At 44.6% G+C, this 23,647-nt stretch overlaps 1 long non-coding RNA gene across 1 annotated transcript in view; it reads right to left on the bottom strand.

Moving 5' to 3' along the window:
* LOC311268186 overlaps positions 1-19,344 on the bottom strand; it is a 58,414-nt gene extending 39,070 nt beyond the window's left edge. Inside the window, exon 1 of the long non-coding RNA XR_014623942.1 lies at positions 18,744-19,344. This is a non-coding gene — a long non-coding RNA (uncharacterized lncRNA). The remainder of the gene's footprint in view (positions 1-18,743) is intronic.
* Positions 19,345-23,647: the final 4,303 nt, after the last annotated feature.

Consider the following 23,647-nt stretch of genomic DNA (forward strand, 5'->3'; position numbering starts at 1 on the left):
CCTGTCAGCGCCCCGAAACTCTGAAGGCTGGTGTTTCCCTAATGAGCCGGGAGGAACAAAGACAATCCCATTCAATCACGCTGCCAATCCTCCTGTGCCACGGCGGCAGGATAGCTGACATTGCGGAAGGGGGTGATAACTAAATGGCATCCGCCTTGAGATGAAAAAGCAAGATGTGAGGAGTGTTTCTTTCTCTTAAGGGGAACCTGGTTCTCAACGACATACAGTAGATAGATATTTACAGCTCATGAGTGTAGAAAGGCTACACATGGGTGAAGCATGGGGAGAGGCCATAATTACAGGCTTGTGCAACCGTCTTAATTGCCTTTACTACCTGAAAGTCAAATCAGTGTCACTTAACCTGCTCCTGGAGGAAACAACTCCAGCTGACCTCACCGTCCCTCCCTGACGGCGGAAGGTGACTCAACTCCGAATACCGCAGGTTACATTTGGTCAAGTAAACACACCACACTCATAAAACCACTCGAAAGGGTGCACATGTGCGCACCAATCACCAGCGTTTTTAGCTAATAGCTACAGACGGAGATGAAAAAGATTGCAGGAAATTAAGCAGTTTAACAAAAGGTGCATGGGACAAAGTGTGTGCCTCAGTGTGTCCATGTGTGCCGCGTGTGTTGCCAAGGCCCTAGCTCCATTGTTTATGCTCTGCTGTGTCTGGGTCAGCAGGGTTCTTGACTGAATTCTTGCCCCAGCATGCAGAAAGTTTTAACAGTGTTGTTGCAGGAGGAGGAATGATTACATTATAAAAATACACCACACCATATGTCCTAGTGAGAGCCCAAACCACACGATGACATACAGTAGAATCCAGCAGGCCTTCTCTAACCCTGCTTCTGAGCTGACGCAGCCTCGCAGCGGCTTTGGGCGATCCGCTCACCTGAAGTTATTTCCAGAAGAGAGAGCAAGATGGAGTGACTTACAAGACAGCAAATGCTTATTCAGCAAGACGGAAAAATGGGACCGAAAGACACCACAAGGAGAGTTTGTGCTTAGCTAAACGTCTGGTTCTCAATCATACTCTGCTAAGATTAAAGTCCGACCAAACACATTAGCAGCCGATGTTAATGGCGTCCACACTTCTCCTTCCTTCTCTTGTAGATGTGCCAGTCGGTGCAATTAGCTGGCGTTCTGTGTATTCAGTTACAGAGCGAGGCACTGTGAGAAAGGTACCGACAGAGAAGAGTTAATGCAAATGTGGCTTTGGCAGCAAAGGTCATTAGCGGCTACTTCCCACACGCACAAACACGACGCGAGCAAGTGAAAGATGGCTACGCAGCTTTTGCATACAAAGTTTCCCCTTTTGCGTGAACCTTCCCACACAAGTTCAACCTGGTCGGGAGCCAGCCGGTTACCTCGATCAGAACCTCGCCCTCTTTCTTCCCGTCTCCATTTCACTCTCTCTGTGCTCTCCTTGTGTCTCACAACAAGATGGAGCATGCTCACTGTAAGCCTCTTGGGGGGTGAAAGGGATAGGGAGATTACATTTATTTTGAATTCCTTCCCCTTAATGTGGCAATTACCCCCCCCCTTCCCTCTCCCTCACCTCTTCTCTCTTCTCCGAGCGGCACAGCACGGAGTCTGTTCCAAAGCACATCTCGTTTATGTTTTGTACACAGAAAGCATTTCTTTCACCCCGAGTCGAAACTCAAACTTCGCAGCAGAAATGGCGTGCCTCTCGTTCAACTTAAAGTGGATTAGATTAAAAATGGGTGCGTAGTATGAATTGAGTACGATTTCTGGGTTTGAGAAGGATAAGAAAGGATCCGACCAAAATCACTGATAGTTCTCACTTTGCATGCTTGTATCACAGTGACAGCTAACATGCACAACTACTGACTCTAGCAAAAATGGCTTTAAAGGTGCAATGCAGACTCTATGACCGATATCGCCACCAAAACAATCTACATGGATAAATAGCACTACAGGTAAGGAGAAAAATATCTTCGTCTTTTAGATTTAAGGGTGAACTGTCCCTTTAAACTTTTCTCAATGAGACAAAAGTAGATGGCTAAAAGCTCTAAAACCATAATTCTATGCTTCTTAATCACAGCGTTTTGCAGCGTCATAAGCCTGGTCATTTGTGTCTAATCTTCCTAAGCAGATCAGAAACCGTGTGTGTGTGTTTGCCGTGCGAGATGCTGCCGGGCCTTTTTTTTTTCTGCATCCAATACAAAGGTCAGGAATGCTAAGGTCAGCAATGCTACAGTTACAAAAGTGTCTGATTGTGACGTCCGAAATCCCTGATCCAAACCACTTGTGTAACACAAGTGGTTTGCATCCAAGGGACGTGAGATTTCTCGACTCAACTTTTGTGCCACTTTTCACCGCTCCGACACAGCCTCTCCTTTGGTTAATGAATCCCACCGAAAAGGCTCCATTTCCCTCTTTTCTTTGGTTGGAGGGCTAGTCACAACCCCCCTTTTCACTGCATTTTCACACATTCAATGCATCCAAAATGGTCTCGTTTTCTATCAACTAAGCTTCTTAATTGACGGTTCTATACAGCGAGGGATTAGCCGATAAGAGGGGGTGAAGAAAGAGAGGGAAAGCAAAACAAAAAGAGGAAGTGAACGGTCAGTTGGGGTGGGGTAGGGGGGTGGGCGGGTGGCAGGACACCAAAGGATTACCACTGTCATGTGTTCTGTGATAAAAATATGTCTTCAGATGTATGGGGAGAGAAGGAGGAAGGACTTTGTGAGGCATCCAAGAAAAACGTGTGCTATCAGGCACCCTCTCTCCGGGAGAGAACAGAGGAAGGCCCCTGCAGTGAGAATTCAGTATTTCCTCCACCAGTAGCTGCAGTTAATACACTCCGAGGACCTGAAACTATTTCCATAGGCCTGTCTTCGACGTTCCCTCTCAACGCTTGGCTCACATATCTCCTGCTCTCTTTCTTTATGTTACTTCACACAGCTGCCCAGGGCCCGTTCGTGTGCTAAATAGCTTGTCATGCTGTAATGCTCTAATCGGTTCTTTCCATTGTTTGCCGACTTGCCAGCACGTTCTGTGATTTGATGAAAGTCGGGTTGTAAAAGAAGGTTTCGTGCTGCTGTGAGATCTCCGAACTCTTTAGAGCAAAGCTGTAGTATGACTAAGTGCAACAGGGACTGATATAGTGTGTAACCTGTGAGCAGTGAGCACACACAAATTCGCACAGTCGCAGAGTGCCAGCTGTGCCACTGACGTAGGTGGAGTCCGAGTATCAAGCCAACACAGGCCTTTATAATGGTGCTAGATTTATAGGTGTGGTGCCTTGTGTTCTATATCTAATTACAGATTTTTTACAGTGATAGCATGTTAAGCGAAATGTAATACAAGAGTGTTAGAGCCATTGCTTTGACCTAGACATAGCAGCCCTACCTTTTAATTTAACAATATAGGGTTTCAGCGAAAAAAGGGCTGATATGCTTCCTCCTCAGGAGTGCACAGGTGATGTCGCTGGCGCAGAAGTGATTTTTCTTTTTGTCTTTCGGTCCTTTTTCCTTCAATCTGCTGCTCATTTTCAGGCGCATTTCTTTTATCTCGTATTTGACAAACAAAGGTGCCATTAAGTTGCATGCCTTCCCTCTAACAATATTTAATTAGGTTAAATCAAGTGAAAAATGGCCAACTCCGACTCCAGGGAAATTCCAGCTGGGGAATGACAGGGGCTGCAGGGCAGTGGGAGGGGTTTGGTGCAGTGGAGATGAAAGTCGAGCTTCATGTCTTTTTGATGGATTGGTACAGACACAGGGGAAACTTTACACGCTGTTTATTTGACCATGCTTTCCGCATGCACGTATCGTATTAAAAACCACAAGTGTCGGGAGAGGAGTCAGAAGAAAGGGCCCTTTCCTTCGCTCAACAATACCCGAGCTGTTCGGCCTGATTTATGCAGCACAAAGGTCTCAGCGAGGGGAGAGAAATACACACCCATGCGTCACTCACTGACAGTCTCTGCTGCCGCAGATGATCTGCAGCGACACATCGAAGCTGTCATGTACACAAACACATGTGGCATGTGGACTTTTGCACACACACTGAGAGTAGCTAAACTGGTGCATCTGTCAGTTGCGGCCATAATCTTCAATCTGACACCTGGCGTTCAGCAAACAATTATAAAGCAATCAAGCAGGCAAAATCCTGGTGGTGTTGAAATCATGATAAAAGGCCACAGTGGTTGAACGAGAAGTGTTGCGCATCGTCTAAAAACACAAGCGTGTTAAAATAATTATCAGATTTGAGCGTATTCAAAAGGGGCATGTCTATAAATCTTGGGACATGCATATGTTTTACATCTGCTATGAAATTCCCAAAGACAAAAACACGTTTTTTTTATTTGACAGCAGTATTAAACATCATAATGCGTCAAACTGTGCCTCAGCTAAGTTCTGAGGAGTCCTAGTCTCCATGCGCCCTCACATTTGCAGAGCAGATGTCTTGATTAGAGCATAGAGAGAAAATCTGTCATCCCTCCCGACAAGACGCGGGGCATGAAAATGCATAGAGACAGCTCTGGACATAAAAACAGCAAAGTGTTCAACACTGAAACCGTTTTGTTTTCTAAAAGCAACATAGTATCCTGATGATTCAACACACAGCACATCAGACTGCTAATATATCACGCCTGGGCGTTACGGCCTTAAAGGAGACCTAACATGCTTTTTTGTTTTCTTGCACATTTAAAAGTTCTTGAAAGTTAAAAACCAACAGAAGCTCCTCTCTCCCACAGAAAACGCTGCTCCTGGAACGCCTCGTCAGTAGTCCCGCCTTTAATTCTGTGACTTTGTGACATCATAATACATCATTATGTCACACATTTGCATTATGTATGCCTAGTGGCTAGTTTAGCTCATGAGACTTGATTTAGCACAGCTGCTCTTTTGTTGCTCACAGTGCTGGGTCAGGTGTGTGTGGGCTGACCAATCAGAGCAGCAAGAGGCGGGCCTTAAAGAGATGGGCGATAAAAAACTGTGTTTCAGAGAGAGGGGGAATACAGAGCTGCAGTATGGACAATATGAGAAGACGGATGCAGAGGACTACGTACTTTCACAAGAGATTTTTTTACAAATAATCATCAGTAATTGGGATATATTGACTAAGTGGGTAAAGACAAGTAATGGAACAATAAAAATACATCACTTTACTGTAATTCAGCCTTTAAAACCAAGGAAAAGACTAAACTTATTCCATATCACGATATTCCATTATCCAAAATCTACAATAAATGCATTAAAAAAGATGGAAAACTGGGGTCAGTCTAAGATGATTAGTAAGAAAAGTAAAGACCACCCGTGTTTGCTATAAAAACCAAAAGCTGCATGAAACCCGTGGGTCTCACGTCCAATCACATCTCATAGATCAGACTGTTTATGAGACAACCTGTAAAGACCAGAGGCAAAGGCTCGGCCACATGTTTTACTGCTCTGTTTGAATAATCAGGTACAAGTAAAACAAACAGCAACAGAAGGGATGTTTAGCAAGGAGCTCAGGATCCAACTCGAGGTAATAAGTGTTCATTAGTTTTAATAGCCCGGCTCCTGGACCAAATGAAATGAAGACTAGGAGACCGCATCCAGCTAATGTAAATAAACCCGAAATCTCCTCCACTGTCCATCTTGAAAAATTTTCTCTTGCTTTCTTTACAGACTGACTAAGAGTAAAGGAAGATTTTGCCAAACGGTACAGTTTTTCATTCTGGAGTACTTATGACTGAAAAGACATTCATGTATTCATCAGAGAGAACTTGAATCCGGATCCTTTTGTCTACTCTAGACTGCTATGCTAAGCCTGCAAACCAAAAAATGTGCAGGACACGAGTCAAGGATTGTTTAATCTTGAATAAAAGTTAAAAAAATATATCTCCAGTGACCCAGCCGTCATGTTTTAAGCCGATGTTAGTCCATTAAGCAGATGCTGGTGTTTGGTGGCACATCTTGATTCCACCTGAGCCCAGAGAGAGGCGGTGTGAGACGGGCCCAGTGGTCCAGATGGCCCCCCACCAACACAGGCCTGAACATAAACATGGCTTGGGTCTGGTTGTGAAGAGGGAGACCCCGTTTATTTATGGACATGTCTGGGTCTGGGACACAATTATAGAAAGATAGATAGAGGAGGTGAGGGACAAAGGAAAAATGGCAGGAAAGTGGAGCGTCCAAACTTACACGTGGATGGATTCCAGTATGAGATCTGACCCTCCTGGACGGTAGTAGCTGAATATTAAGTGTGCCAAAGCCAACACACTTTCTTATCTATGGACTTGGTCCAATGTACAAACTGTAAAGTAAAATAACTTACTCGTTTGAGGAACTAATCGATCTCTCTGTGACGTCAAACGCGCTACAAACGAGTAACCAGAGCTATTGGCTGCAGGGCGGCAAAAGTAGAGAGAGGGTGCGAGGCCGGGGGAATTTAAAGAATTTTCCCGTGTGCTTACCGGTACAAACCAAGCCCACTGCAGGTTTATGAAAGTGCGGCTTTTCATCTTCACTGCACTCCCTTCAACTGTATCCGTTTAATCTAGACTTTTACAATGGGGTTTTACAGCCTGATAGCCGGGCTACAGAGACCCAGACATCGTAAGGTGTTTTTTATGGTGCGTGTAGCTCCTTTATGACCGGGCCAGACGTCATTGCGTTACTGTACAGTGCAGGGGCAGGTAGTTCAGAAGAGGAGCAAGGTGGGTCATTTTGGACCAAGGAAACTGTGGTCAGGATGAAGAAGCACTGATGAGTAGATCACCGGCACACTTGCAACTCAAAGGCTGCAGCTTAGACAACAGTGCGGCACACTGGCAGCTCATCTCACAAAACAACGATCCAATGTGAAAAACAAGTTACACAATGAATCAGCCGTTATGGGAGGCTCCGCAAGATGTTTGTTTGTAATGAGAGACAAATCATCCGTCATTTACTTCTCAAATAACATTTCTGCGATTAGGGTAATAACATATACAGTATATGGAGGAAGATTAGGGCTAATGAATCATTTTATCTTTAGAATTCTGACTTTAGACTCAGAATTTTGACTTTTTTTCTCAGCGATCTGACTTTAATCTCAAAATTAAAGTCAGAAAAATAGTTTAAAGTCACAATTCTGACTTTTTTCCAAGAATGTTGATTTAAATCTCAGAATTTAACTCAGAAATCTGACTAAAAAAAGAGTTTTAAGTCACATTTCTGAGGTTAAAGTCAGACTTCTGAGTTTGAAGTTAGAGTTGTGACTTTTTTTTCGCAGATTTAGATTAAAGTCTAACCCTAACCCTTTTTTTACTCTCTTAATGTCACTGCGACATGCGTCACCTCATCCTTGTGCCCCAGTGTGAACGTTCTCTGCTCGTCCCACTCCGGCATCGTTACGACATTGCGCAGGGCAATAAAAGTCAGGCTAGGTGATTAGCACGGTGGCCTGACACAGCATGCGCACACACACACACACACACACTGAAGTATAAACATTACACAATCGCAGCAAACATACGAGCAGCTTCAGCTAATTAAGACCACGCTGCCTTTTAATGCCTGTTTATATCTGACTCTTAAATGAATGCTGCCCCTGGAGCTCCTTCCAAAACAGCTCAGTCGCAGGGGGAGGAATGGAGGTGATAGTGACGGAGGGATGAAAATTACAGCGGGAGGAGGAGGAGGAGGGGCTGGCAGTGCCACAAGGCAAAAAGTTCATTCTTGAGCTAAAAAAATCGCAGATAGACCGGGCCATTTAGTCCGAGGATGGTGTGTGCATTATTTTAGCAAACTTGTTTCATTAGACGATCTAGGAAGGCAAAACGTCTGAGGCATAAAGATTATCAAACGTGCTGGCCTGTTTGAATTTCTTTGATCTTCATGATTCAGTGAATGATTGAACGCGGGCGAGGGGAAAGGGAACTTTAATACCTCTCAATCAGTACCATGTGGGGCTTTATTGGTGTGCTGCTGCCTTGGCGGGCATGAAGGACACGGAGACCCAGGGGGCAGAGGGACTGGCTATCGCTCGCTCACATCGTTAAAGTCGATAAGCTGGCAGCTGGCAGGAGGGAAGCTTGCCATCAGTAACCACCAGGTCCCCGACCACTTCACTCACATTTTCCAAAAAAAAAAAAAGCTGTTTTTCTCAATCTGCTCTGCTGTGGTTCGACCGGACTCGGCACCCTCCATAACAAGCAAAGGGGCCGGCGGGTCTGCTGCGTGGCGCCGCGGCTCTGGAAAAGTCCGGCCTCACCTGTGTGACCTCTGACCTGTCCCTCACGGCCACCAGTCTCTCCGCGAGGCCTCTGAGTAACAGTAAACACGTGAGAGCGGCCACTTCTGCCTTTACAGGTCACACGGCGCACGTAACCCACGGCTAATACACGATTTTAGAAATGTCACAGCTGTAATTATATTTGCTTGTGGATCACCCTTTTAATAAGCGCAGATTTTTGGGTTTCAAGTTGCAGCTTGTACGGAGAATCGGGGATTTACTGAGATGGTGGCGTAGGCATGTGTGTGTGTGTGTGTGTGTGTGTGTGTGTGTGTGTGAGAGGGAAAGACAGATGTCTGGTGGAGGCTCGGTTGGCAGCGTTTACAGTGGAGGAGCTAACAGAGGAACACACACAAACATACGTACCCACCTCACACAAACGCACTGAAACCTGAGCTCACAACAGCCGCTGCTGATGCCCGCCTTGTGTGTGCATGCACATGTGTCTATGTGTTCGACTCCGGCTATAAGACGCCCTCTCCACAGCTGCCCCGACACACGTGCACCCCATTTAAGCCGCTGCTGATTGAGCGCTGCAGCACCGATCGCGGACGGGGGACGACGACATAGTTATTCATTTTCACTGCGCTAGGGTTTCCCCCGATTTCTAATTGGGGTTTTGCAGACGTTAGTGCAGGTTACCCATGCAGTTGAAGGGTGAAACAGTGTCGAGCAGAGAGGCTGGGTTGCTGCGTACAGCTAGAAGGCCCCGTAAAGGAGCTGCTGCCACTAACAACACCCCATTAACGTCAACCACAGGGAGCACAGAACCGTAAGAGAAAGTTATAGAGAAAGGCTCACCGTGTAATGCTTTATTGCACTGCTGCAGAATGTGGTTAATGCAACAGGCAGCATTCGCCATCTGAGGCTGAAAAGGTGCAAAAAATGCAGTTAATGAACAAATGTTTTCCTAAAGCATGGCCTGCCTGCAAAGTACAGAAAGACTCCAGAGAGTCCAAAGTGAATTATTAACTCGAACAGTAGACAGAGGTTTACCTTCGCCATCGACTAGACAGATATACAATCAGACTTCCTCCTCGAAGCTCCACCTTGACTTGCTCACTCTACCCGCTCATGGTGTCTGCCATAAACAACAGCTTGGGAAAAAAAACATGGATCTCTTCCCTAAAGGCAAGAGAGCGCCCACAGTACCCGCCCGCCCGCCCGCCCGCCTTGGACGCGTCTGGTCAGGCCCTCAGCTCGGCTAACCCGCGGTAGCTGTTATCAAAAGCTGCTGAAGGATTTAGACGATCGAATTATTATGAAGAGATGAGTTGCTTTGGAGAACCGGAGAAGAGATGAGAAAAGATAAGCAACTGGGAGCAGCAGTGTTGCAACCAACCATCGACTTCTGTTGCGGGTTAGCGTTGGCACTCGGAGAAGGAGATTTGACGCAGGCGCTAATGTCAACAAGCTCTCCACAAAGAGCTGAGAGTAAACTTGTGGGCTCGCACTTTCACTGAGAATAAACAGAAATCAAATAGTGGCCAGCAGCTTAGATAAGGCCCGGTTAGGAATTTGATGTTGGTTTTCATAAGAAAGAAAGTAGATAAGAGAGATCCGGAGGAACTGCTCGCAGAAATATTACAAAGGTTATGCAGACGTTTCGTGTGTGTGTGTGTGTGTGTGTGCACAGCTCTTCAAGGTGGCTAAAGTCCCCTTTGTGACAAACCTTAAAGGAGAAATCTGATTAGCTGTAGCTTAAGAACAACTTGACATACACTGCAGGAGGTGTGGCTACGCGTTTAAAGTACACACACTCTGCACCGATCCACTAATTCACTTAACATACACCTGCACACATGAAATACGGCACGATAGACGGACCGTGCTGCATGTGCACGCGGTTGCACAACAGTTGAAGATTAACGATTCGCATGTGATTACAACTTCTTCCCATGACACCTTTTTCCCATAATCTCCATCTGACAGGAACCTGAAGAACGACATATTCTGAAATCTGATTTGCTGAGAGCGAATTGGTCAGCGTTCAACAATGAAGTGTACACAGCGAGAGGAAACGGAAGACAGGGCCTTCCAAGGTGTGCAGCAAGAAACATAATATTCAAGAAGTTAATTCAGAGGAGCTGAATCGTGTTTCACCAGTGGTTGTGAGGAGTTAAACAGAGCTAGACGTATAGAAAAAGTCCTGTTTTGTAAGTTTTATAAGTTCCAACACATGCATGAAGCAATAAACAACTGTAATTATGAGCCCGGACATAAAGCGCCCAGCATCCACACATAAAAGCCACCTGTGGGAACTAGACTGTAGGTGGATTTATCCTCGTGCGATTACTGCCAATCATAAGCTGCCCCACCTGTTCCTGAAACATGTCACCTGTGTCTTCCTCTCATTAATTCTGCACTCTGTAATGTCTGAATTTCACAGACGGGGAGCGAACAAAGAGCTGAAGAACTGGCAAGGTTTCCTCATCAAGATTTAGACTTAATTATTCTGAAAACAAAAAATGACTCCGCTGGTTCAGCAGCATCTCAACCAGTCAGGCCGGAAGAGGTCTCAGAGCGACAGATGTACAAAGTGAACAGTTGGCTTTATTGAAGTTCACTCTGAGTTTATCAGCGTCGGTACACACAGAGGCACACGGCCACTTTGATCTTCAAAGGGAGATGAGCACGAATGAGGGGCAATAAGAAGATAATAATGCCAATCGACATCCATTACTCCATAGATCACAGGGTTACTTCAACATGCTAAGTAGCCTTTACTCTCAGGAGGGGGGGAGGCACATTTAATGGTCCCACATTGCCATCTAGTGATTACATTTGAGACTAAACCTGAAGAGACTCACAGACGTGAGCTGAGCAGTGGTGGAGGACGTATTCAGACCCTTTGCTTGATCAAAACCACACTGTGAAAATCCTGCATTCAAAAGTATGTACCTATAATAAGCAAAACACACATTGTTAAAGTATCAAAAGTAAAAGAAATGCTCCCTGCATGAATGCATATGTTGCATTTTACTATCGTACATGCAGATGTACTTTATATACCGTTGGTTAGTTTAATCGACAGCAATGATATTCTATAAAATCACCATATGTTTGTTGTGTTAAACTTTTCATGAGCTCAGAAAAGAAAACAGCCTGTTTCAGCTCTGTGACGTTGCATTTCTAGCAAATCTGAGAGGCTCTTTAAGACAGAGAAACACTCAATCCTTCAGTTTATCAGAAACATTCAGCATAAACACATCTGACAGGGAGGGTATGAAAAACTGTCATCTGAAAAGTGTTAGTACAATACTGCCTCCGAGATGTAGCTGAGTAGAAGTATAAATTGGCATGAAATGGAAATACTCGTATTTAGTAAGTAAACATACTTAGTTACATCCCACCACTGGTGCTGAGTGCACCATACCTGCAATGGCAGCAAACCTTCACATAATGATAAAAAACAAATGTATTGAAAAGTCTGTGAAGCACCCGCTGGCAAAGATTTTGGATTTTAAACAGTAACAAGTCGTATATAAAAAAAGAGAAAACTGCTCTATGTGCAGGAGAGGGCGTTGTCTTATGCAAGAGCGACACCTTGTGGGTAATACAGTCAACTGTAGTGCAGTGATATATTTTAGACAAGGAGAAAAGAAAGGAGCTCTGTTGTTAACTACAGTTGAGCCTTCAGCTCATTCAACACTGTAACTGAAAACAGTTTGACCTGAAGATACGTCCTACACAACACAGATCTTTAACCGTGTGTCCACTGTGATGTGAGATGTGGAAATGCTCATTTCATGCCACTTATGAAAAGACATTGTTTTGTATTGTAGTGCATGCTACAGTGAAGAAGCTGAGCAGTGGAGTCTCCCAGTATGTCTCCAGACAAACTCTGACCTCTAGTGGTGTTTGAGGTAAGTGACACTTTTGTTGCTTTGAAGCAGTGTCAAGGAGCCTGAAAAATAAGGCAGGCTCGTTACGTCACTGAATCTTGCTTTGGTGCCAGACTGTGCTGTCAGTTGTATTGAAGTCTACAGGAGAAGCATGGAGAAACACACTAAAACCCAACATAGCTACACTGTATGACCTCTGATGAGGAAATGCCTCCAGAAAACACTTCAGAGAAGTTAACAACTGATTTTTTCCCCCGAATGACCGACAGGGTCCGACCAGATATCCCTGATGGGATTGAAGGAGACTTTCCCAAATGAAGTTGAGGGACGATAAAAATAATTCAGTACAGTCCGGCACCAAAACAAGGTCCGGTGATGTAATGACCCTTCCTTCCCTGCTCCAGTGCACCTGATTCAAATGAACGGGTCGTTATCAGGCTGCAGCAGAGCTTGAGGACGAGCTGATCATTCGAATCAGGTGTGTTGGAGCAGGGAAACATTCAGCTTTTAGGTTCGATGCCCTCCAACAAGTTTCCTGAATACCTGGGGTCCGCTGCAACTGTCAGCTGGTATAAATCAGGGCCTGGAACATAACTGTTCACTGTGGCTTTCTAATAAGTTAGATGCATAACTTGTTTTTGATCTGTGACCATTCATTTGCTTACTTTTGTTTGTGTTGTCTTCTAAATGCTATTTCTTTGTTAACTATTTTTGCTTGTTTTCAGTTTTGTTTGGACTGTTTTCATGAAATGTAAATGTATTGGTTGCCTCGTGTCTGATGGCTGCGATAGAAATAAACTTCATTCAAGGTTCAATCAAAGGAATTTGTACTTGGACACATGATAGAAAGGTTACTGTTAAGTGACCTAAATTTGTAATTAAGAAGTGCACAATGTCTCAGCAGACAGAGTCAGGTTAGGTTTTATACAGAGATGGCATAAACATGTTCTGTGAGGGACTGAATGAACATCTTTTTTAATAATGATTAGATTACTTTCTGTCATGTCATGTTAGTCATCATTGCTCATTCAAGAATTTTTAACAAGACAATTTGTTTTGATAGTTTTGATCAAATATCATCAGGACAGTATTATTTATATTAAGTTTAAAAGAGGACTTTTGATTATATTCTGAGAGGAAGATAATATATTAATATTGATAAAAACATTTGTGTATTTTGTATTTCTGATACTGAAACGTGGAGGTTTCGATTTTCAAAAAGGACCTTCAGTCACCAAATCTAGAATATGATAATACCATAGTAGTGGATAAAAAAGGGAAATAGTGTAAAAAAAAAATAAAAAAAATACCCTGATCATTAAGGATAAACATTTCATCCATTGATTTTAAATGTATTAATGCCAAAACATAAAAGTTCTTCTTTTCACAAATGAGTTAAAAAACTAAGAAAACCTTGAAGATTTACCAAACTATCTTTTTTTCTGATTAGATCTCTGACTTTATTTATTTCTTTTTAATTTTAATGTTTCGTGTTGTCCTTTTGTTTTGTTTACCTCATGTGCACTGTTTGTACTTTATGCCAATATTGTAATGGCCTGTCACTGATTATAAATAAAGGTCTGGTGAAAAAAACCAAACAATGTTTGATGAGTGAATTAGCGCCACAGATCTTCAGTGGCCGACTGAGGAAATGCAGCCCAGGAAACCAATATCCTGTTACAACCTACACTGTCCACAAGGGGGCAGCAGAGTATAATAAATACACCAACTACGGCCTTGCACTACCACATAGCCACCTTTCCTCAATGCCATTTTTTCAAAAACAAAATAACAATGTTAGACGGAATGTAACACATTTTTTTTATCATAAAACAATTTAAACAGCTTGTAACAATATTTGAATCCTCTCAACCACGACACAAAGTCCGTCCAGCATCAGCCCACTGAGGACACGAACGTCTGTCTCTCCTCCACAGCCTGCTGGATGAGTGATGCCCGGTGATGACAGCCTGTCGGCTGGACAGCCTCCAGTTGATTTCATCTGTCATTACGGCACTTTGGCGCTGTGTGCTTATCTGTGCCTCTGGTCAGAGGACACTGACAGCCACTTCTTCCACTCCGGCAGCATGTCTGTCAGAGGGAGGGCTCAGGGCTCAGTGTGGTGGCTTGACCACAGAGCGTACAGGCCTGACTAGCCAACCAGATTACAGCTTGATTGATGGCTTGACTTAATACATGATCATGCGGGTGGCACCTTCTAAATGATAATTTTAACACTCTCATTTTAACACTGCTAAAAAAAACACACCGGTCCTACACAATCACAGGATTTAACACACACACACACACACACACATACACACACACAGTCGTCTGAGGAGCCTGGTGGTCTGCTGTGTCCCGGGGAGGTCACGCAGGAAATTTCACGCTCCTATTCACACTGAAAATGTCTCCTTTATCCTCCCCACTGGGAAGGGAAGAAAAGGGACGAGGAGTGAAAAGAGTGGCTCGATCGAGAAGGAAAAAAAAAAAGAAACTGCTGAATGAGGATGGCTCACTTGTGTAGGTGTGACTAGCTGGAAACCCAGCCGGCAAAGTAAAGGCCGAATGTGGTCACAGGTTCGGTGGAATGTGACATTTGTGAGAAACACAAAGGGAGGAATTTTCCCTCCAAAACGAGAGCACGGGAGGAACAAGAGAGGTCAGTATTGCGAGAAAACGGGAGGAGGAATGCGTGGCATTTAAAGCATCGCCAAAGCTGAGATCGGTTTGATATTTTCTCGCGTGCGAGGCACACACCTGAACACACCCTTCATTCCTGCCTGCATGTATTCGTGTTTAACTAGCAGAGTCTCAGCCTGTTCTCTGCAGATCCCGGTAGTGAGGTGGGTGGTGCGTGCAGCCTTCCCCTGGCTGAATGGAGCGCTGTCTGTCTTCGTCCGGTCCGACAGAGGTGCCCCTGTGCTGCACTGTGTGTCTTTGCTGTTTGCTTTCTGCCTGTCCTCCACCCATCTTTCTCTCACCTTTCTGCGCCTCTCCATCTCCACCGCGCCCTCTTTTCCTTCTGCAGGGCGCTTACACGGGAGGTCGAGGACAGAAGGGATGGCAGGATTTAAATAAGTGTGCCAGATTTCTGAACACCAGGTGCAGAGGGAGGTTTTATCAAAGAGCACGAGGCCCAGAGGCATCGTTTCGAAGAATCCCCCACTCCTGTTCACCACTTCCTCTACTCTCACTTAAGCTGTCTGTCTCTCTCAGCCTCCCACTTCCTGATAACTCCCAAAGTGGGGCACCGCACACGCACACACCCTCCAAGTTGTGGTTTCCCCGTAGGAAATCAGCGATCTGCTGCCATTACCCCACCAGCACTTACTCCTCCTCTCTCCTCCCTCCCTTTTTTTTTTTTTCCTTTTAAACAAAGCGTCTCTCCCTCATGAGCATCATTAGACAGAGAGGAGACAATCGGTGGTAGGTCAGTAGGAAGAAAGCAGCGCCCAGACGGTGGCAACAGGCCAGAGGAAAACACAAAATAGCTAATTAGTCTGACGCGGTGGTCTGGTGTCATAGCATCAGAGAGGATGATGCTCGATGGGAGGATTGGACGAGTTAAAGTGTCTCCTCAGAGCTGACATTCAGAACATTGTGCCTTTCATCTGTAAAGTGACAAAATCTGGGCAAACTGATGAGATGGCTACTCACAAAATTGGCACATTTCTTACACGTGTTCCTTAAAGGGGCACTGTGTAGAAATTCAAACTCAGAATTTTAATATTAACAATATCAATGAGGTGATAATACAACCTCGGAAATGTTTATTTCTTTCCATAACTGAATAAACAAGCTGTTCTCAGAGGAAAATAAGGTTCCCAGAACACTGTTCGAAGCTAGAAAGGTGGCAGGGTCCGCCAAATATAAACAAAGTAAAGCAGTATGAAACTGTGTTGTCCTTTAAGGTCAGTTTGTTTATTGAGTTTCCTTTGGCATCAAAACTTTGTTTCTCTTCTGATGAGAATTTCTTCTGCAAAAACTCCACGGTGCACCTTTAAAGCCGAGAGAAAATCACAAACGGAGGGAAAATCACCGACTGAGAAAAGAAAAAAAAAAACACTTTACACAGCGCTCCCAGCTTTTCAAAACCTCTCTCCTTCTCCCTCTCTCACACACACACATAAACACATAGGCACAAACACATACACCTCGAAACAAAGGTGCCATTTTACTCAGGAAGGGTCAGCAGTTCTCTCCATCAGACAGGGGCTTGTTCTTGGTCAGAGGCTGCTGCCCAATCTCAGGCCACCCTCCCCTGGCTCCACCGGCCCCCTCTGGCCCCCCTCTGGCCCCCACCACCCCGGAGACAAGCTCCCCATTGTTCCTGCACTACTAATAAATGACAGTTCTCCTGTTCAGACAAACTTTAGAGCTCATTCTGAACACACACAGACACACACACACTGTAGTGTGTAAATGGCGCTCTATATGAAAGGACACAACGGCTTCGCTCTCAGGCCTGATATTTCTCATGGAGCTTGTTAAAAGGTTATCTGACACGATGGATGGAGGGATGTTTTTTTTCCTGCAGACCTGATGAGGTAACGCTGAGGGTGGTGATTAATACCTAATAAATGTCCCTATCGCTTCCCGAAAAACGGTCGTGACATCAAGTTCACCTGGAGGTCATTGCTGCGCAGTCAGCGTTGTCACCTGTGTGCAATGTCACACACACACACACACACACGATACTGAGCCCCGATCAAGGCCGGGGACCCGAGGTGAGACTTGAGTATGGACATGATATATCACCACTCAACTTAAGCTCATAAACACGCCATTAACACGCTCGACCACAGCAACTCGATCTGTTTACCTTCGCCGCTGTGCTGGGGGACTATCGCCTGAGCGGAGGTAGGGGGTGCACATGATGTCCAGCTCCAGCTCTGAGCCGTTACATTTTCTTGAGGTTTGTCTCAACGCCGTATGAGGTCACTTTCCAGCACTTTGGACTTACGGACGGGCAGTTTTTTTGGACTTGAAGGCCCTCTATAGGATCACGGTGGTGTGGAAAGAGTGTGTCTGTTTAGTCTGAGCTGCGTGCGTTACCTTTATTGTCCAGGTGACACTTTAAGGTCACGGAAACCGGTGTGAGGAGCTCAGACGTTGTTTACCAGACGATAATAACAGCGGTTGTTAAGTGAGTCTGACCCTGGTGTGTATATGGCTCTCCACTGCGGTTCACCACAAGAGTATCATATGACAGCTCATCCAACACACTCAGCCCTGCGCGGAAGCAAGGAAATAAAACAAAAGCATCCAAAAAAAGAAATAAGTGGATGTATTTGTGACGCTGCCTTGATGGCGAGGGGCGTGTGCGTGCGTCTGCGTTCGCATGGGGGCCAGGCTGGCAGCGTGCAGGACAGATGCAGGGCGAGCGGGGGTCACGACAGCAGACATGCTCCCGCTCCGCCGTTCGAACGACAAAAGGAGGAGGAGGAAGAAGAGGCAGAAGTTGTGAGAAGAGGAGTAAAAAAAAAAAAAAAAAAAAAAAAAAAAAAGCCCCAGTGTTTAGTCAAGGCCTGCTCACTGACACAAAGTCTGTCTTTGTCTGCCTCCCAGGGTGCCAGATAAAGGAATTCTTGTGTGTCGGGGGCTCTGACCGAGTTTATTTGACACTTCAGCTCCTTTTGTGAAGCAAGTGTCCCACCGTCAATGCTGGCCATGAGAGTCACTTGGCATTAGACAGAGGGTCCCTCTTCAGTGGAGAAAGGGGGTCTTGTTTGGAGAAGATTTTTAATGGAGGGGGTGTGTGGGGGGTTGCTGAGTTAGAAGGGGGCGTGGGGGGGGTCGGTCGTTGGTCTGTGCCTTGCGCTGTATGCAGACATATAGTGGGGTCTCTGTCCCCCTGCAGCAACAATAGGTGGAATTCTTCAGGAAGAGGAAGGTGGAAGCTTCATCGGATGACGTGCGTGAGCGCAGACCCACTATGAACGCCGTGCAGTTATGTCACAGATGGTTTCCTGACCTTAAATGGCTCATACGTGAGTGCACCTGTAGGTTCCAACTCAAATAAAAGCATCTGAACATGACGCAGGTTTGCTCCATGTGTCAGGTGACAGGTGCCTCACATGGCACCGACCCTCAACATACACCCTCACCTGAATGGAGTCCCTGTAGGGAGAGAGGTGGGTGGGACCGCATGTTGGTCACTGCGCCCACACTGCTGCGCCTGGGCATTTTTACAGCTATGACAGGACACCTGGGCAGTGCAGGTGTGTGTGGCAGGTCGTAAAGGTGAGGGCAGTGTAGAAAAACAAAAACAAAACGACACCATTTGGAGTTTTCGGGGGGGAGAGATGCGCGCGTAATGAACCCAAGAGAGGTGAACAGGTGACGCTGAGTGTGTGGCGCAGATAAGGGGGTGCCAAACACGCCCCCCTCCACAGACACACATCACATATATTGATAATAGTTGACCTGAGGAATCCCCAGGGAGAGGAGTCTGACTGTGCACTTTGCGAGGGAAGATGTGGGGAGATAACGACCGAACCTTGGGTCCAAACAGCCACTGTCGAACCGTTTTTTACTTAATTTATTCCTTTGTTTTCTGAAACAGTGGCATGAATTAAGTTCACTCCTGACAGGGAAACACCAAAAAAGAAAAGACAAATTAATGTTCAGCTCAGGTAGAAGTCTTTTCTCACATACCTGCCGGATGAGGAGATGCGTGCTGTCATTATCCAACATAGCAGCACATCTGCCGAGCATCGCTTTCATAATATAATCCAGGATATTCCGTTTCCTTGCGCCAAAATCCACCAAGCGACTTTTCCCCAAAAACCGTACCATGCCATCGGCCGTCTGTCACACCGGCCACACGCGTGAAGTATCCCAAGAGACTCGTCTGTCCGCCAAACGGCTTGTCCAGCAGAGTAATGGACACCGCTCATCCCGTGTGAGAGACAGTATTTCCTTATATCCAACAGGACGGTTTACAGCTGGAGTGTTGAATCCATCAGCTGCTGCCATCATCAACTTTTATCAATAATAATAATAATAATAACAATATCTCCACGTGTGTCAGTGCCGTTATGGCTGCATTTAATCCGCTTCACGCGTCCAAAGAATCCGTGCGTAAAGTGATTGGCGCTCTGAGCGAATCAAGCAGATCGATCAGTGTGATTACTTCCAATATGAGGTAAAACAAGGTGGTTCCTCCTCAAGGTCCAGTCCAGTCCAGTGCAGTGCAGTGATGGTCTCTGCAGGAGCTCCACTAAGCGTCTTCGTCGCTCATACGATGTACTCCCGTGAAGAGCCTGAGCCGCACTGAGCCATAGTTGGAGCAGAGCAGCGGAGCACATGCAGCTCTCGGCACGACGTAGGCGCGCAAGGCATGACGGTACATGGAGTTTATTGTTGGAGCAGCTATAAATATTTGAGGACAAGAGAATGGTATCAGATTGAAACTTAAAAATAGAAAAAGGGGGGGAAACACTGGAAATGTAGGGAAATATAGTACAAAATAAGTATAACTGAAAATACGTTTTGAGACATTTACCTTAGAAGGTCAAACATGACACATCTTATCATCATGACTATTGTTTTAAAGGGGCACTGTGTTGTTTTGGAGAAGAAACTCAAACTCATAATTTAAATATCTGCAATATTAATGAGGCAATAATACAAACTCAGAAATATTATTTTTTTTCCCATGACTGCAAAACAAGCTGTTCTCAGAGGAAAATAAGGTCCTAGAAAGGTGGCAGGGTCCACCACATATAAACAAAGTAAAAAAGTATGAAATTGTGTCGTCCTTTAAGGTCAGTTTGTTTATTCAGTCATGAAAACAAAAACAGTTTATTTAGTTTGTGCACCTTTAAACTTGTTTCTTGATTTTAGGTCCCCCACTTTACACACCTGACTGGGAACAACAAAAAATACTGGCATGTTTACAGTAATGTTCATTAAAATGCACTGTCCCTGAAATGAACTTATGTAAAATAGAAATATATAACAGGTAATGCTATTATTATTATTAATCTGCAACAGTCAAGTAACTTGTTATGTCATGACAACAAGCTGTTAGAGTCTTGTTGCAATCAATCATCGCGTGTCAGTTGGATGCCAGGTTGCGTGTGAGCCCTGTGTGAGCAGTGCGAGTGAGTAATAATGATCATCTGTCGCTGCGCAGAGATACAGGGATGTCGGTGCCTTGAATCACCTTCCCATGAATGAATCTCTTGTCTTTCTCACCTCACTTTCATGTCCTAACCACCTCCAGGCTTGCTTGTATTTCTGGGATCATAGCTTCCCCTAAAAGTCAAAAACAAGGACTGGATTCCTGAGAACGTGGAGTAGCTCCTCGAAGAAGTTTGATTCATTTACATGTGTAAGAACATAAACTCACATAGCTGATGGGTGTGTGGTGTTTGTCTATTCCTCTAAATACAAACATTTAAAGTAAGTACATTGATTATGTATCTGTGAGTATACTGCATATGTCAGTTATGTATATATCATGTTACTTATGAATTTCACTGTGACACAGTATGGCTGCAACTTGAATGAAGCCCCAGTATATGTTGGTAAACCTCAAGTAAGAACATTGGTAACACTTTATAATAAGCATCATTATATATTATAGTTATTGCTAACAAACAATGAAATGCTTTATGAACCATTTATTAAACAATTGTTTGTTTCAAAGTTGCAACTGATGTTTATAAACCTTTACAGTTGTTTAATAAATAGATTATAAAGCATTTCATTGTCTGTCAACAGTCAAATAACTTTTAATTAAAGTTTAATTAACTATAGATTTACCATTTATTACAGGTTTTAATGATGCTTATTATAAAGTGTTATTAATGATGCCTATTATAAGGTGTTTTTATTAATGTTTATGTATATATACTTAGTGTATCAAGTGTACATTTTATCATCCCATTAATTCACATATATGTAGTTAAAGAAGCCAGTTAAAGTGGCTTTCTCCTCCTAACAATCACAACACTGCTGCCCTGCACTTTGAGCAGGTGAAGCTCCACTCCGCCTTTTCCTTTACTCCCCGTTTGGCCGTGCTCCAGTACAATCCTGGAGTACCTGAATTGCACGCGATTCTGTCAATTGCAGGTACTTGATGGCTTTCTTGTGTGCCGGGGTTGAAAAGTTGCTGGAGGTTTGCGCACACAGCGTTGCGTGACTAGAGCTGGGGATGAAAACACAAAGACATTGTTTTCAGTGATCAAACCCCCTTTATAGTAACTCAACAGCATTCCTGTCTCGCATTCCTAAGCCACCGCTGCTGTGTGAAGGGTTTTTTTTTTCTCTTTTCCCTTTGGAGAAAAAAATATAAGAAGAAAGAAAAAGGTTTAAGATTTTTACCTGGTTCACTGTGTTGACCTCGCGTCTTGCACCAAAGTCAATCTGGCCTCTTAGCTCTTTCATTAATAATTAATAAATAATTAATAATTAATAATTCCTCCTGCTTTCATGTCTCAGCCTCACAACAGAGACAAATAGAATGAAAATGCATCGTATCTCAGTGTGTGTATGTGCACGATGCATGCACGTCTGCAGGCCCATCCTGTGTGTGTGTGTGTGTGTGCACAAGCGCCTGCAAGTGTGTGTATCCTCCTCCTCCATGTCTCTACTCCCGCCAGTGTGTGTACGTAGGTATGCGCTAATGTGCATACAAATGTTTTCCAGATTGGTGTGACAAGGATAATCATATCCAGAGAGCACAAAACCATTCTGAGCATTGCTTACAGAGATGGGAGGAAAAGAAGGGGGTAGCATCAGAGAATCCAGGGAGAAACAAAGCTGACTGAGAGATCAGAAGATTCAAATATTGTTAAAGTACAATAGCGCACATATCAAGGTGCGCAACTGTAAAATGCGTGATGCAGGAAATCTCCCTCCAAAGAGCCCATTCAAGCGACACACTGATCACCAGGTGGCGGTGAAACAAATCTAATATTTACTGGAAGCGATGACCTCTACGACTTCTGCTTCCAACATACAAAACATAGAGAGGAGGACAATGGAGTCAGTCATATCTCCAGTGTGTGCTCTGAGAGTGATTAAGACTAGAGGACATTCATTACTGGCCCGGCTCAGACAGAGAGGGGCTTCAGAGCACAGCTCTTGTGTTGGACTGTTTGGATGTCCTATCCCCTTGTATCTCTTTGACTACCTCCAACACAAGGCTCTATTCAACCAGACTGGGAACAAATGTTTCCTTATGTGCCTCTGAGTGCCCGAGCTCCAGCGACGGGATAGAGAGCAAGAGCCTATGAGACCGAAAAGACAGGGAAGGTTACAATAACGCAGGCCATACCGTGGCTGTTTAACTACCAAGCCCTTCTTATACAGTATGATGTGAGCTTGTGGTTATTAGGTGGGGGCAACGGGGGCAATGACGTCATGGAAACCGAGGGGTAGATGAGAAATGACAAGTATTTCCCAATAACAGTCATGCCCTTTCACTGGCACGGCTACATTCGGTTTCTCCTCCTTATTTTCCCACTTTTCACGGGTGTTATTATTTCTACATCCGCATGGGAGTTAATTCGGTAAATATCAGCCAGGAAACCTGAGGTTGGATTCCATGTTGGCGGCTCATGTACAAGCTCAATATGCCGACTTCCGTCAGGTTTCTGGCCTCTCCGTGGGAACGGGCGAAGAGAGAAGCTAGACAGGGGTCACGGCGAGGTTTCAGAGTGACGTGGGTGATGATTAGTAATGTGAAAGCTGGTAAAAAAAAAATGGCTTGTGCCTGCACTATATAATAAGACATAATGTGGCGTGTACCTCTTTTCTATGGAATCACCCAGGATAAAGAGCTAATCCCCTTGTGCTATGAGACTGATAGGGCTGGACTCCTTCCAGCACCTCAGGGAGTCAGATCTTTGCAAGGGAGGCTCTTTTAAAGGAGTACCATGTAATCAATGACCCCCCCTTCCCCTTCCCTCCCACTATGTTATTCTTAACATACGATTAGGAGCAAAGATTTTTGGTAAAGTCCCTTCCTTTATCCCTCGCTCCCTTCGGGCCTTTCCCCTCTCGCCTTGCATTAAGATGTCAAGCTCCAACAGGGGGTTCGAATGTTTACTCAAACATGTTTTCCCACTTAGGGAGAAATTAAATGAACTTTTGGCCCGGACTGGCTGTACAATACCACTGACGTGCATGACTCATTCCTCCTTCCTCCCTCGTATTCTGGGTAAAAGAGGGGAGGGGGTGTTCTTTGGACAAACACACCCTTCCCAGGGACTTGCCTTAGGTGTGACCATGAGAATTTTTTAACCTGCAGGTGCCTCGGTTTATTGGGTGTCTGTCAAACAGCATACACTTCCTCTTCAGGAGCAAGCATATAGTTACATGCTGAAAAACATCATCATGACATTAAAAATACAGGTAACACGATAATAACCATCATTACTGCATGGTAAATATATAGTTGATTAAACTGTAATAGTCATTTGGAACGATAAAATGCTTCAGAAACCATTAATCAAGCATTGTAAAGAGTTATAAACATCATGTTGTCACTTATTAATGGTCATCCAAATAATGTTGATAATGATTTATAAAGCAATTAAGTTATGGTC

This window comes from Pagrus pagrus (assembly GCF_965226575.1).
Source record: "Pagrus pagrus genome assembly, chromosome: 13".
In the NCBI taxonomy this organism is placed as follows: Eukaryota; Metazoa; Chordata; class Actinopteri; order Spariformes; family Sparidae; genus Pagrus; species Pagrus pagrus.